Source organism: Ovis canadensis, chromosome 7 (assembly GCF_042477335.2).
Source record: "Ovis canadensis isolate MfBH-ARS-UI-01 breed Bighorn chromosome 7, ARS-UI_OviCan_v2, whole genome shotgun sequence".
Lineage (NCBI taxonomy): Eukaryota > Metazoa > Chordata > Mammalia > Artiodactyla > Bovidae > Ovis > Ovis canadensis.
This window is the reverse complement of record NC_091251.1, coordinates 94668497-94684670: the sequence shown is the minus strand read 5'-3', so window position 1 is coordinate 94684670 and position 16174 is coordinate 94668497. Positions and strand designations below refer to the sequence as shown.

Below are 16174 nucleotides of genomic sequence, written 5' to 3'. Positions count from 1 at the left end.
TTCCTCTGATCAGCTGCCCTGCCCGTCCCTCCTCCCTGCAGACCTCAGCCTCAGGTCCACATTGGCTCTTCTGGACCTTTCTTTTTGCCTGCCTCTCAGCTCTCTTAATGGCAGAGTTCCTGGAAGACCGTGCGGCCACATGCATCCTTGTGGCTTCAGCAGGGTTGGTGGAGGAGGGGCAGCCCCATGGGGAGGAGTTTCTAAGATGGGAAGGAGGCTCTAGCTTCACTTGGGCCAGGGTCCCCAGAACGAGTCAGGGTCAGGCTCTGTGAAAAGCCAGGATTGGACCTGATCCTGGGGATTGCAGCTCAGGTCTTAGCAGTGTAGGCAGGTTGTAGGTACCCATTGGCACATCTCTGCTCTTACAGTACTTTCTGAAGCCCTCTCTTCTCTCCAGGGCCTCCCAGGCTTTGGCTGATATTCTGTAAACATTTATGTAACAAATATAAGAAGAGGCAAAGGTCTGGGTAAGGGGCCACCAGAGAAGCAGGGTTGCAGGAGGAGTCTCTCCTTTCTTGTTTCAAACAATTTGGTTCTAGCCCCAGACCTGCACCCTGACTCTTGACCAAACTGGACCTGTCTGGCTTAGAAGCCCACTTACTGCCATCATGGACAAGTTCTGAATGGGGGGACCTTATCGTTCTCTGACTCTACACATAGGGTAGAGTCTATCCATAGGGTAACCTGATCATCTGTCAGCAAGGCAAAGGCACTTTTGAGAGGGAAAGCAGGTATTAACTTTTACGCAAAGACCTCGGTGTGAACTGGGACAGTTCCATACAAACTGGGTCCTACATCTTGAAGTTCTCTGCCTAAGATGATGCTGGTAAATAAAAGCCTCTCCAACGTTCTACAGTCCTGGTGGTGTTTTAGTATGACTTAGAGATTGGACAGGGGTGATGGGGAGGGGGGTGGTGGTGCTGCCTGGCTGGCCTGCCTTAGCCCTAATTTGGCTCTGCCCGTAGTCCATCCTTTACAATATGTGAGGGTTAGTTTCTCCATTTTACAGATGGGACCTGGGGTCCCAGCCAGGCTGAGAGACTTGCCTATCCACAGTGCCTATGTTCCATCTCCGACCTGGAACCAAGGTTCCAGCCTTGATTCCCATCTCAGGCTATCAGGGGCCAAGCCCCATCCCTCTCTGTTCCATGGGATGGACCATCCTCATCAAAATGGCCAAGAGCTGGGATGCTTCTGTCAGCCTTATGCTGATCCTGATCACTTTCTGCAGGAGAGAGAGATGGATGAGTGAGGCAGCGAGGCACGAGAGGCAGAAGAGGCATGATTGAGAGTCTCTGCTGTGCCTGCTTGTTCCTGCAATTTCATTTGGAGTAAGGGGGGACAAGTGAGTTTTGATGCCTCCTCCTTGACAGAGAGCAGCCCAGGTAGGGGCACTGCTCCCCATCCCTCTGCTGTCTCAGCACCAGTCTTTAGCTCACCAGGAGGAAATGAGGTCTGTGCAACAGTACAAAGCATCATTTTGCCCTTTGACTCAGAGTGTTTCATAAGTGAAAAAGGGCTTTTGAGGGAGGCTTGGGAAAAAAAAGTTTTCAGCGATGAGTTTTGCTCACTGTGGTTAATGATAATTATTAAATAGGTAGGGTGAGCTAGTGCTTGTTTTCCTTATTATTAACTGTATTTATGGGTTTTTATTAAGTTGTGCCCAGCTGAGATAATTGTAAAACTATCTGCTTAAGACTCTTAGGGTTCCCATTCTATTTTCTTTTATTTCAAAGGTGGAGTCTTTTCGTTATTCAAGGCTTATGCTATAAACCAGGAGTTGGCACGCTTCTTCTGTAAAGATCCAGAGGGTAATTATTTCAGGCTTTTCAGGCTGTGTGGTCTCCACTGGAACCCCTCAGTTCTACCACTATTGTGCGAAAGTGGCCACAGACAGTGCGTGGCCGAATGCGTGTGACTGTCTTCCAATAAAACTTTATTTATAGAAATTCATGGTGGGCCAGATTTGGCCCAGGGACTATAGTTTTCGGGCCCCTGCTGTAAATAGAGGAGAAATTCCTAAACTAGGAGCCTGAAGACTGAGGACTGGATCTCAGCCCTGCTGATGTGTGACTGGAGGAAGTCACCTCACTTCTCTGGTGGTTGCTTTTCCTTGCAGTAGAACAAAGGTATCAGGCCAGATGATCTCTAACACTCTGAGTATTAAATCCGACTCCAGTTTAGGATAACCTAGCATCTTTCTTTTCCTCCCTGCAGTAGATGTTCAGAACCACAGGGCCTCTCAGAGGTCATAACCACTTACCTACCTTTGGGATGGATTTGGTTTCTAAACCATGCAGTGATGGTGATGGCGGTTTAGAGGCTAAGTCATGTCTGACTCTTGTGACCCCATTGTGGGGGGCGAGGGGCACTACACTCTTGTGTAGCCCACCAGGCTCCTCTGTCCATGGGATTTCCCAGGCAAGAATACTGGAGTGGGTTGCCATTTCCTTCTCCAGGGGATCGTCCTGACCTAGGGACTGAACCCAAGTCTCCTGCACTGCAGTCAGATTCTCTACTACTGCACCACCCGAGAAGACCGCATATGTAATATTTTGTATTTCTCAGATGGTATCTTTTCAGGCAACCCCATCACAAACCTACTTCTTTAAAAAAAATCATTTATTTCTGGCTGTTCTGGGTCTTGGTTGCTGTGAGGGCTTTTGTCTGGTTGCTGTGATGGGCTTCTCACTGCGGTGGCTTCTCTTGCTGTGGAGCGTGGGCCTCTTGGGGGCTTGGGCTTCGGTAATCGAGGTGTGTGGGCTTAGTGGCTCCGTGGCATGTGGGAGTGTCCTGGCTCAGGAAGATGGCTCGAACCCATGTCTCCTGCAGATTTTTCACCACTGAGCCACCAGGAAAGCCCTCTGACTTACTTCTTGAGTTACCGAGGGTGATCCTGTTACAGGAAAGTCTACCTCTGGACTATTTGGCAGAGGTTCCCAAAAGAGAAATAACTAGGATTACCCAGAAAATTGGTGATGATGTTAGAGAAACCAGATGCCTCCAAAAAAGGAAGTGTTGCTCAAGTCATTCTAGTTCTGGAAGCTCTGCTCTCTGTGAAGCGGTAGCGGTGTCCCCACGGGAGCCGATAGCGTAGTGGCCAAGAGTGAGGTTTTCTGCACTGAGATTCCCTGGGCTTCTGTCTTCACAGCGCCACTTAAAACCCTCGGCACATCACTTAAAACTCTCTGTGCCTCAGCTTTCTAATCTGTGGAATAAGAGGAAATATTAAGATGGGGTTGTTGTGAGGATAAAATGAGATTATGCATATGAAGTGCTTAGAACAGTGCCTGGCATACATAGTAGGTGCCCAATAAATGGAAACCTTGCCATTATTGTTTTCATGATCATTATTGTGTTGTCATTCCTCTGTAAATATGTAGAGGGTGTCTCTTCCTCATTTTTATTTTTTTCATTAAAAAATTCTATTTTTTGAAAGATATCTTAGAAGCTCAGAGTTATTTTTATTTTTGGCCATACTGTGTGTGGCATGCAGGATCTTAGTTCTCTGACTAGGAACCAAACCAATTGCCCTCTGCAGTGGAAGCTTGGATTCTTACCTGGACGGTCAGGGAAGTCCCTCATCCTCATTTTCATACCAGACTCATCTTCAACTTTTGGGTTACGGATGTGGCCTGAATGCTTTTCTCCCACCCTATGTGTTAAGTGACTCTTGATGAAGTAGAAATGCTGAGGGAGGAAGATGGGAAAAGGCATGGGAGGAGAGGAAGGGAGGGAAAAAGGAATGAAGGAAGGATGGGAAGGAGGAGGGAGGAGGGAAGGAAGGGAGAAGACTTGGGAAAATAGGTCCACGAGGAAAGGAGAATCAGGTTCTAAATGCAGTCATGTTTCCTAATACTTGTAGGGATGGGAAGAAAAACAGACCTCCTTCAAGAAGGATGGAGGTTTTGATGTCCTTTGTCATTATCCTGGGATGTAGAGGTCTTGAGGTATTTAGGTATTTCTAGAGTGCACTCACCTTTCAGTTTGGTTTTGAGTTTTCAAGATATTTCTACCTCTTCAACCAGAGAATTTAAATTTCAGGACAGGCTGGTCATATTAGCCTGGCTTCATTCTGTCCTTATTAAAAGGTTTACAACTTCTTGCCTCCAAAAACAGCAGACCTGAGACAGTTTTCCCAGGGGGCTGCCAAGAGAAATTGGGGTGACTCTCAACCTTGTGGCAGGTTAAATGAGACTCAGTTCTCCATTGTTCAGCTTGACGTCCCTTAGAAGGACAGCCCAGAGATCACTCGGTCTGCAGGGCGTTTGCTTCTGCAGGCTGATTTTAACCAACTCTGACAGGAGGGCAGAGGCCCCCAAGCAGGGTCAGGACCACAAATCCCATCCCAGCAGGTGCATGATGGGGAGACAGCGCCCTCCAGATGACCTTCAGGTTCCCATCGATTTCCCGTGCAGCGGTGCTTCCCCACCCCCATGCTGATCCTGCCCTGGCCACCACCCGTGGGCTCTGGGCTCTGGACGAGGACACGGATCTGCTCTGTAAGAAACAACATGCAGAGGAGGTTAATTCAGAGAGAGGCCCTTTCAGGGAACTGGAGCAAATTACTCTGGAGACCATGTTCTGACCACCGCTGCTTTACAGTGCCGATATCAGTCCTGGAATGTCCTTTTTCGGGCATAGAAAGGAGTGGCTGATGTCATGAATGGCAGCATTTATCCGCTTGGCCCCACTTCTCTTCAGGCTTTGGATTGTGTAGGTGGCATTGCGGGGTCATAAGCAGGATTTGGGCAAGGACAGTAGACTCCCCCCTCCCCCCCCCCCGCCACTGTCTAACCCGCTGAGTGTGTTGGGAGGATCACAAGTGAGAAGATGGTGGTGTGATTCTTGCATTGCTGGGAGCCTCTCCCTAGCACTGACCTTCTTGTCCCCCAGAAGGCTGGGCTTCCACACCCTGCAGACTCTCTGCTGCAGGTTGGCCTGGATCTTTCTGTATTTGTTCATTGTTATCTGATGAGGATTTCCTATGTGCCCAATCCTGTGTTATATATGTAGGGGATCCAGTTGTAGGCAGTGAGATAAAGACCTTGCTCATCCAGGGTTCACAGTTTTGTTATGCGGCAATGATCAGCAGGCCAAGAGAAAACAGAGAGACTTTTTTTGAGAGTAGAAGATAGTTTGGAAAAAAAAAATAAGAATATGAAATAGTAGGTTGGGCTACCCCGGATTAAAGGAAAGAGAAGCCAGCCACGAGAAGATCTGGGAGAAACATACAGCAGAAACAGGAAAAAGCATGTGGAAAGGTCCTGAGGTGAGGTGATTTTGGTTTATTACAGGGACAGAAGAAGGGCAGTGAGGAGTCCAGCAGGGAAGAGGGAGCAGGAGACAAGATGAAGCAGGAAAATTGGGCACGGCCACATAGCCACAGGAAGTTGTTCACATTACATTCTAAACGCACTGAAGGCCATTGGAGGGGTTTAAGGAGGAGAATGTCAAGATCAGATTTCATTTTAAAAAGATCACTTGGTCCGCTGCACTGAGAACTGACTACAGAGCATGTGTTCTTTGTGGCTGTATTTTAAATGCCAGACGAATATTCCTTTTACTGGGGAGGGCAGCGCTGAGGCTCTTCTACTCCAGTGGGAAAGATGGGTTCTGAGGATGTATTTGCCCAAGACTTGACTCTAATCCATGGTCGGCTTCCCCTGGCAATCACACTCGGGAGACAGCATGCTGGTGCCCAGTACACAGCTGGGGTTTCAGAGAGGACTCAGTCTATGAACCAGAGAAACTAAAGATACTTGCTCAATCAATGATGTTTCTGTGATGGGTGTGTGTTTTCTAAGTATGCTTCACCCGAAATAAAGCGTCCCCTTCCCCCACTCTTGAAAGTTGGTTGCATTCTACACATTCTTTAGGCTCCAGAGGAGAGATTTATTTTGTCATGTCTGGATGCCATTTGAAAGGCAGAGCTTGGACACCAGAAAAGCGGCAGTCTTCTTCCTCCCGCGAGCATCCTCCTCTTCCGACTCCCCACCCCCACCCTCCCATTATTTACTCGAAGGATCGCTCTGTTTTCCTCCTGCCTCCAGTCTCGTGTCCTTGGCAGCCCCTTGACTTCCACCCTGAGTTGTGTATGTCATCAGAATACCCAGTGGCAGCTCAGAAATCATGGCCAGGTTCAATATAAATTCCGTCTTGCTTAGGCAGCTTTGCATAATAAGTCCCTGAAAAGTCTTCACCAGAGTAGATGCCGGAAAAGCGATTTATTGGGTCTAGCAGGCCTGAACGTCAAGACTGAGTGGCGTTTCAGGCCACGATGGGAGTTTTAGGGTTCAGATTCTTCGTCTGACTTGGCTTTTGTAAGGCGATACCCTCGGCCCCCAGACGCCTTTCCTGTGATGTTAGGAAGGTCGGGGTCACCTCCAGAGGGACCACTCTCAGGAAGTCAGGATCTCTGTACAATTGCCTCGACCAGGTCTCATGGGTGCTCTGTGAGAGATGAGGACTTCTGTGGACTCGTCGGCTGCAGTTGAGTGCTGCCAGGTTAATCCATGCCCGTTGCCTGAAAACATCTCCCACAGGAACAAAACAAGCTGAGTTAAAGTCAGTTAACCAGGGTTTCGCACTCTGCTATTAAAACATGGCTGAAGGGTATCACAGGGCTCCCTTGTTCGTGCCCCTGCTTTGCAGGTTAGGGAAGCTGTACTTCAATCCGTGAGTCTTGGGACCTCCCCTGGTGGTCCAGTGGTTAAGAATCTGCCTTGCAAGGCAGGGGACTGGAGTTCGATCTCTGGTCAGGGAACTAAGATCCCACGTGCTGTGGAGCAACTAAGCTCGTGCATCGCAACTGGAGAGTCCGTGCACCCCCAACAGAAATCCTGAGTACTGCACTAAGACCCAATGCAGCCAAATAAATACATAACTACAAAACAAACAGAAACAGTATAAATGTACTTAATTAAAAAAAACCCAAAACTCGATTTTCGTTGTTCTCTGCATCTCTGGTGGATCTGTCAAATATCCAGATGTCTGGATTACGTGCATGCTCCGGCATCAACATTTCACACTGCCACCCACCCTCCTGCCTGCGTTGATTCTGACACAGAACCAAAGTTTGAGAACCACTGCCCTAGATCATTCTTCTGGAAGGCGGGGTGATGGCGTTCTTGATAAGCACAGAAGGGGCGTTTCCCGCATCACCAGAGCAAGTCTTCCTGGGGGTGGTCTGATGATAGCACAGCAATGGCATTCAGCGAGCTACTCAGGGAGTTCAGAGAAGAGGAGGGTTAGTTTTGCATCTTGGCGTGAATGCTGTAGATGGAGAAATACAATCTCAAGAGCTGAAGTGACCTTTTTAAAGAGGATGAAGAGAATTCAGTAGGATTTGAATTTACAGGATCTCTGTTTTCAGATGCCTAATCCTGTGTCTTGGGGAAGCCACATAACTTCGGGCTCACCTCATTTTCATATGGAGAAAGAGGGCCCCCTCGCATCCCTTAGCTGTGACACTTCATGAGCTTGCTGAGGATGGCAATCCATAGTTATCACAAGCTTCTACATTCTCACCACAGTGCTTGGTGGGGATAGCACAGAAGTATAGACCTCTTAGTCCTTGTCTTCAAGATGGGTGGGGAGAAAGAAGGACAGTGGTAGACAATGGCCAAACATGAATGAGACAGTTAAGGAGCTCAGAGAGGCAGAAAGCAAGAAGCACTGGCTGGAATAACTGGGGAAGCTTCCTGGAAGAGGCAGGGCTTCAGCCAGCCCTTGAACAGGGTGAGATCAGCCAGGCCAAGGACAGGAGGCAAGAAAATTCCAGATAGGGGAGGGAGGGTTCTAGTAAAGTATTTTGTTGGAGTCCAGGGAAGGCCTGACCTGACCACCTGACCTTCCTCTTGAGAAATCTGTATGCAGGTCAGGAAACAGCAGTTAGAACTGGACATGAACAACAGACTGGTTCCAAACAGGAAAAGGAGTATGTCAAGGCTATATACTGTCACCATGCTTATTTAACTTATATGCAGAGTATATCATGAGAAATTTTGGGCTGGATGAAGCACAAGCTGGAATCAAGATTGCCAGGAGAAATATCAATAACCTCAAATATGCAGATGACGCCACCCTTATGGCAGAAAGTGAAGAAGAACTAAAGAGCCTCTTGATGAAAGTGAAAGAGGAGAGTGAAAAAGTTGGCTTAAAATTCAACATTCAGAAAACGAAGATCATGGCATCTGGTCCCATCACTTCATGGCAAATAGATGGGGAAACAGTGAAAACAGTGTCAGACTTTATTTTTTTGGGCTCCCAAATCACTGCAGATGGTGACTGCAGCCATGAAATTAAAAGATGCTTACTCCTTGGAAGAAAAATTATGACCAGCATGTTAAAAAAAGACAGCATATTAAAAAGCAGAGACATTACTTTGCCAACAAAGGTCCATCTAGTCAAGGCTATGGTTTTTCCAGTGGTCATGTATGGATGTGAGAATTGGATTATAAAGAAAGCTGAGTGCCGAAGAATTGATGCTTTTGAACTATGGTGCTGGAGAAGACTCTTGAGAGTCCCTTGGACTGCAAGGAGATCCAACCAGTCCATTCTAAAGGGAATCAGTCCTGAATATTCACTGGAAGAACTGATGTTGAAGCTGAAACTCCAATACTTTGGCCACCTGATGTGAAGAGCTGACTCATTTGAAAAGACCCTGATGCTGGGAGAGATTGAAGGCTGGAGGAGAAGGGGACCACAGAGGATGAGATGGTTGGATGGCATCACTGACTCAATGGACATGGGTTTGGGTGGACTCCGGGAGTTGGTGATGGGACACCAACGTCAGGACAGGAAGGCCTGATGTGCTGCGGTTCATAGGGTCGCAAAGAGTCGGACACAACTGAGCGAATGAACTGAACTGAGGGAAGGCCTGTCTGCTTCATATACACAGGAAGGTCAGATAAGGATTTATTCATTCACTCGTTTACTCATTCCTCCATCATCAACCCAACACAGCAAGCTCTGTGCTGGGCTTGGGGGCAGAGCCAGGTGTGGTCTCTGCCCTGGGGGCAGGCTTGGATCCCTGAGATCCTTGTGCAGGGTTTACTCTGCTCTCCTTGATGCTGGAGGCTGGCCTCGCCACCCTGCTGCCAGATGTCTTGGGATGGAGGTTTGGCTGGGCGCCTGCCAGCCTCAGAGACGCTGCGGTGGTGACTATTGTGTGTGTGTGTGTCACGTGGAGGGCAGTCAGCCTTCTCAGGCAGAGGCAAACAGAGTGGCAGGGAACACTGCTCTTGGATGGAAGGATCAAGGAATCACCATTGGTTACAGGCGTTTACTTCTGAGTTAGAGATTCTATCTCATCTATTACTAATCATTTCAGACCTGAAGTAGGAGCTTGTTGTGGGAAGGAGAATTTAGGCTCAGGGAGGCTAAGTAACTTGCCCCAGGGCTGTGAAGCCAGTGGGCAGTGGAGCTGGACTCAGCCCTACCTGATTCCAAGTCTCTGATCTACCCAGTATCAAGACTCTCCAAGGGCCTTGACAGCTCAGTGGAGCAACTTAGGACCTTTGGGCGCCAATGTGGCTTCTGTGCTGAGTACAAAACTGAAAACTGAGAACGAGGGAAATTTCTTTTTGTCAGCTGGGTAGGAGAAGTGTTGGAGTGACTGTATTCAGTAGACTGCTGAAATAACCAGGGGGTCATGCTGAGGACTAAGTGAAAGTGCCTGCGGACATTGTTTCAGTTTTTTAAGGTTGCCAGTAGACAGTTGTATAATCTCAATCACCAACCTATGCTTTACTGCTCTAATGGAAACATCTACCATGAGTGAATGATATATGAGCTGTTGAAAGCAATTCAAAGAAGAAGTTTTGGGCACCTACTGTGTGCTGGGCTCCATGCCAGATGTTGGAAGTGAATTGGTGAAAAGGCCAGCTATGCAGGGGTCTGGGGAGTACCGTTCACACTGAAGTTTAATATGAAACGCACCCCCTCGTGTGGTTTGGTGCAAAAACTAAGTGGCTGCGTGTAGTGGCCTTGCCCTCATGGAGTTTATAGTCTAGTAGGGGAGACAAATATTAAACATTGGGTTGAGTTGAAAGTGACATTATTAATAGTATTATTTTTGTTGGAAGAAGACAGAATGAGGAGGAAGGGGACTGATTCTCTCTCTTACTCATTCTGTCTCTGTGTGAGTGTGTGCTCAGCTGTATCCAACTCTATAGCCCTTCCTATTTTATTTGTTTGTTCTAAAATATTTATTTATTTCATTTGGCTGCGTTGGGTCTTAGTTGCAGGACGTGGGATCTTTGTTGCGCTTTGTGGATTCTCTCTGGTTGTGGCCCTCAGGCTCAGTACTTTTAGCTCAGAGGCTCAGTAGTTGCGGAGCACTGGCTTAGTGCCCTGTGGCATGTGGGATCTCAGTTCCCTGACAGGGGATGGAACCCTCGTCCCCTCCATTGCAAACTGAAAGTGAAAGTAAAAGTCAGTCAGTCGTGTCTGACTGTGACTCCCATGGACTGTAGCCTGCCAAGCTCCTGGGTACAAGGGATTTCCCAGGCAAGAATACTGGAGTGGGTTGCCATTCCCTTCTCCAGGGGAATCTTGCTGAGCCAGGGATCGAACCTGGGTCTCCTGCTCTGCAGGCAGACGCTTTACCTTCTAGCCCATTCCCAGAGCCTCCATTGCAAGGTGTATTCTTAACCATTGCACCACCAGGGAAGTCCTGAGTCTATTGTATATAAGAAACTCTGTCTTAACTGGGGCTGCTATAGCAAAATGACCATGGAGTAAGTGGCTTAAACAACAGACAGTTATTTCTCACAGCTCTGGCAGCAAAGTCTGAGATCAGGGTGGCAGCATGGTCTAGGTGAGGTCTGGTGAGGGCCCTCTTTTCAGGCTGCAGATAATTGCTTTCTTGCTGTGTCTTCATGTGGCAGAGACAGAGAGACACACACACACAGAGGGAGAGAGAGAGAGAGAGAGGAGAGAGAGAGAGAGAGAGAGAGAGAGAGGGAAAGAGAGAGAGGGGAGAGAGAGGAGAGAGGGAGAGAGGAGAGAGGGAGATAGGAGAGAGAGAGACAGAGACGGGGAGAGAGAGGGGAAGTGAGCGCTCCGCACCTCTTCTTATAAGGGCATGAATCCCATCGTGGGTGCTCTACCGTCGTGACCTAATTACCTCCCCAAAGTCCCATCTCCAAATCCCATCGGTTGTGGCATCAACACCTGAATTTCAGAGACGGGGGGACGTGGTTCAGTCCACAGCAAGCACTAAACTTGGTTTTCTTTCAAGGGCAGCTTTAGGAACAGTTAACTGTGAGGGAAATGAAAAGGCTCCCCCACACACCTTGCCAAAGATTGCCCCCTGCTCGCTAGTTCTTACAAAACATGACACAAACGGGAGACGGCTTTCCGCGCCCCCGTCAGAGTGAAACACGTTTCAGTGCAAACAGGAGGAAGGCAGCAAGCTGGCAGAGCCGAGTTTTACTCTGTGTGTGCGCGGGGGGCGGCTGTGGACGTGTGGGCCGCTGAGTGAGCCCGCAGGAAAAGGCCAGGTGCCGGCGATCCTGCCACAGCCCGGGCTCCTCCTTATCTCAGCTTATCTCTGTTTCTGAGCACAAATAGCTGTGATGGGCCAAGGTCCTGATTTTTACAGCCAGAAGGGACCCGTGGCCACGGAGCGGGGAAGGAGAGAGGACAGGGGAGCTGCTGGAGACATGGAGGAATTCGGGGCCAGCCGCGTGCAAGGGCAGGGGAGAGCCAAGGACAGCGAGCCTGGGAGCAGCGGGGCTGGGTTCCCTCAGGTCCCCGCCGCCGCCCCTCGAAGCCTGGAGACCCGGGAGGGAGCAAGGCCCCGGCCCGACGTGAGGACTCCGCTTTTGGACACAGGCGTGAGGTAGGGCTGGACATCCGTCCCCGGGTCAGCACATGGGAACGGGGGGCACCCTGAAGAGGGAGGGGGCCCCAGGGGTCTGGGCTGGAGGGTCGGAGCTGAAAGCCCATTCAGGACAGTGGACGTGGAATCTAAGAGCACACGTGTGGGACTGCCCTGGTAGTCCGGTGGTTAAAACTCTGTGCTTTCGAGGCAGGGGGCGCAGGCTCAATCCCTGCTGCGGGGTTAGGGCGAGGGCGCGGAGGACTAAGATCCCATCTGCCTGTGAGCATGGCCAAAAAAAAAAAAAAAAAGAGAACAGGCGTGGTTTTCGAGAGAGGGAGGTGGAACCGTGATGATGAGGAGCCGGCTGTCTTAGAGGGGGTCTGGCAGGCTCTGCAAATCACACGTGGAGCCTCGTCTGCAGTCATTTTGAAGAAGTCTTATTTTTTCCACTCTGAATCCTCTTTGGCGCCTGGAATCCATTTCTCCACAGATATGCTCAAAGAGGGCGCCTGGAAAGCTCTCAGAGGTAGGATGGCTCTCCCCCTCCAGAAGGGATGGCTCAGGATCCCACAGAGCCCCTCACGAAGGCCCAGAACCACAGTCAGCTCTGCTCCAAGCCTCAGGCCAGGGGGTTCCTGCTCTGGCTGGGGGTCTGACAGTTTGTCCCTCTGCCTTCCCTGCGTCTGATTGAAGCCTTGAGTGGCCCAAAGTCAGTGTTGATGAGAATATCCTTCTCCTGTGCCTTGTGCCAGCTTCTTCAAGCCCAAGACATCTATCATCCGGGGGAGAGTCTAGCCCCTCCGTCTGGGGCAGACAGGTGATGGCTGAGGCTGGGCCATGCCTGACCCACCCCGGGGAGCACTGGCCACCCCTCCACAAAGTGAATCATTCACTGTCAGCCTTTCCCTGCTCCCTCTGCCCCTTGAGGCTTTCATGCAAATGTCACCCACCCCTGGGATCCCATCAAGTAGGATTTTTTTTTTTTTTCTAAAAAGAAATGCTATATGGGTGGGGGAAGAGATAAATTAGGTGTCTGAGATTAACATACACATACAACTACATTTAAAAGAGGTAAACAACAAGGACTGTCTGTATGGCACAGGGAACTATACTCAATATCTTATAACAACCTGTAATGGAAAAGAATCTGGAGAAGAATATATATAAATATATAATGTGTATTTATAACATATATATGTATCTGTATAATGAATCACTTTGCTGTACACTTAAAACTAATAAATACATTGTAAACAACATCATAAATTGATTGTGTGAGCGAAGTTGTTTCAGTTGTATCCGACTCTTACGCGACCTCATGGACTGTAACCCACCAAGCTCCTCTGCCATGGGATTCTCCAGGCAAGAATACTGGAGTGGGTTGCCATGCCCTCGTGCAGGGGAATCTTCCCAACCCAGGGATTGAACCTGCGTCCTTTAGGTCTCCTGCATTGGCAGGTGGGTTCTTTACCAGTAGTGCCACATGGGACTTCAATAAAGAAAGGAAATACCATGTTGAAAAGGACATTTTCCCCTTCTCCTGTTTAAGTTGCTTTTCACAGGTTAGGGAGAACTGGCCATCGATTTTCTTCTAGAGAACAGAGCAAGCCCTGTGCAGATTTTTGGCTAATTAACTTTTGGAGAAGTGCCGCTTGAATTTATCAAAGGGTGAAGTCTCTTTTCCCCTCCAGTGTCTTAAAAAAGGCTTTAGACTTTTGTTTCCGAATCTCTGCCAATGCCTGGCCTGTTTAAAAATGACTTCCCTGGAGACGATGGCAAAGGGTGATGGTTGTCATATTTTTGTAACCTCAATCTTCAATACAGTTGTTCCAGTCCTCAGAAAATCTCTTCTGTTTACATAAGAGAGGTATCATTCACACAAAGATTACATTTAAAAATACACATTCCCCCTCAGCATGCCTGTTACTAATAACATTGCATGTTATGAAAGTGGAAAGTATTTAAGATGAAATTAATTTTCACCCAGCGAGCCACTTTGTTTGACTTTTTCGTTCCATTCGGTGTGTGTGGGGCATGGACTTGGCCAAAGGCACTTCTCATTGTCAGCAAGTTCACCTCCTTGTTTCTCTTTTTTGGGATTGATGCTGTTAGAAATGAGTTCCGGGCACATGGAGAGAAGTCTCATCTGGGATCGTATCGTACATTTCTTTTGTATTGCCTTCCAGAAGCTTGTTTTTCTAAATGGAAACCCTCTTCTCTCCAGTTGATGAGTTTTAGTGTGCAGTTTTCTTTTTTTTCTCCCTTTCTTTCTCTTCCTTCCTTCATTCCATGGTTTTTCTCTTTCAGCAGAATTTCTGGAGTTGGAAGAGTTAACATCTTTTTTGGCAGCCTGTCAGAAGATCGTGGGCAGCCAGATAGCGGCTCCTTGCTTAGGACACCTCTCGGTAGTGTGTTCTTGTCAATTCTCATCCATGTGATGCGGCTGGTCTCTGTTCCATGGAGGGAAGCTGGAGCCCCCAGGACACCCCGGACAGGCTGTGTGTCCGAGCTGCCCTCGACAGTACCGTGACACTGAGCTGCATCGCCTTAGCAGAGGGAGGCATTTAAGCTGGTGGGACACAGTCGCAAATGCTTCCCAGGAAATGGTTGCTCATTTTTGATCAATCTCATGGTCCTTGTTACTAACTTTGATTACATCAGCTTATGTGCAGTTCTGTTTTATAGCATTCTGATGGGCTTTCATTCCCCCTCCCAATTCATTTTCAGCTGGGTGACTATTATAATTTGATTACAGTTAGGTTTTGCAACTGCTAGATGCTTTCTGAGCTGTTCTGCCATTCTTGTGAGAGGGAAGATGCCTAGAGGTAGAAAAGGAGGTTTGTCCACGAGTAGCTTCCAAAAGATGCCTCAGAAGCTTCAGTGATTGTATCCTCCCAGTATAAGGAATTTGCTTTAAACTTTTTGGTAGAATCTGATGCTTTGACTTTTAAAAAAGAGTAAGAGGACAAATACTATATGATAACTACCTATGTGTGGAATCTAAAAAATACAACAAACTAGTGATTATAGCAAAAAAGAAGCAGACTCACACATAAAGGGAACAAGCTAGTGGTTACCAGTGGGGAGAGGGAGGGAGAGAGGGGCAAGACAGGGGTGGGGAATTAAGAGGCATAAACTTTTATATATAAAATAAACTGCAGAGTTACATTGTACAATACAGGGAATGTAGCCAATATTTTATAAGTGGAATATAACCTTTAAAAATTGTGAATCACTATATTGCACACCTGTAACATAAAATATTATACATCAATGACACTTCAATAAAGAAATAAAGAGGACGGAAGAATCCAATTAAATCCCCCCCCCTTTTTTTTTGCTCCTCTAAATATTTTGGTTAAGAAATATTTTAAAATTAGACCTCCCCCCCAACCCCCCATTTTAATGTCACTGTGTCTCCAGAGACCAAAACAAAGGGGCATTCATAATGTCCCTTCAAAATGAGCTATCTGATTCTCCCTTTTGGCTCTGCAAGTCCTGTGGCTCTCCTCCTTCTGTCTTTTCCTCCTCCTCTTCTCTAAGAATCTCTCCTTTACCTGGTAGACATTATGTTACTACAGTTGCAATTCCTGGGACCATTTATTCACCTCTGTCACGTGCCTATCATTTGTTAGGTATTTGATCTTATTGATTATGTTTGTGTTTTATTACATATGATCAATTATATCAATGTTATATTTTGGCTTTTGAAAAGGGCAGTATCTTAAAAATTAGTAGCATCACCCAAGGATACCAAAGATTCAGGAACCTAAAACTTACTGGACTTAGTCAGATCACCACTCCAGTAAACCTTAAAGGTCTTTCTATTTGTGGATTAAGCTCTGGGAATCAAATTATTTTGAGTCCCCAAAATTCAGCTGTTGTTGCTTTAAATGCTTCTTTCATTTGTTTTCTATCAGAAAGTTCTTCTTCTTCGAGTGTGTGGTTTTAAAAGATTGGTGCATGTCCTTCTTCATCTCCTCACCCCTATAATAGCTCTGTGTTTACAGGGTGTTTCTGCGGACTCTCTAGTCTTTTCTATGAGGTGTTTCTCGTCTATGTAATGGAAGTCTTTGTATCCATGCTGGTGGTTTCAGTCCAATCTGGAGTGTCTTTGCTGGTTACCACTGAGGAATAAGTGTGGCTAATGGGGCATGTTAAGGGGCAGGGGCCTCTGGAAGCTGGATGTACTAGCAGACTCCATGCAGAAGGTTGTACCAGAGCTACCTCCTTTCTGGAGGAGGACCTCATGCTTCCTTGGACAGGGACATATTACTCTTGTGCGTGTGCTAAGTCACTTCAGTCGTGTTCGACTCTTTGCAGCCCCATGGACTGTAGCCCATC

At 47.7% G+C, this 16174-nt stretch overlaps 1 protein-coding gene across 4 annotated transcripts in view; it reads left to right on the top strand.

Moving 5' to 3' along the window:
* The window catches only part of DPF3 (double PHD fingers 3), a 277364-nt gene that overhangs the window by 97945 nt on the left and 163245 nt on the right, over positions 1–16174 (top strand). The window lies entirely within an intron of this gene.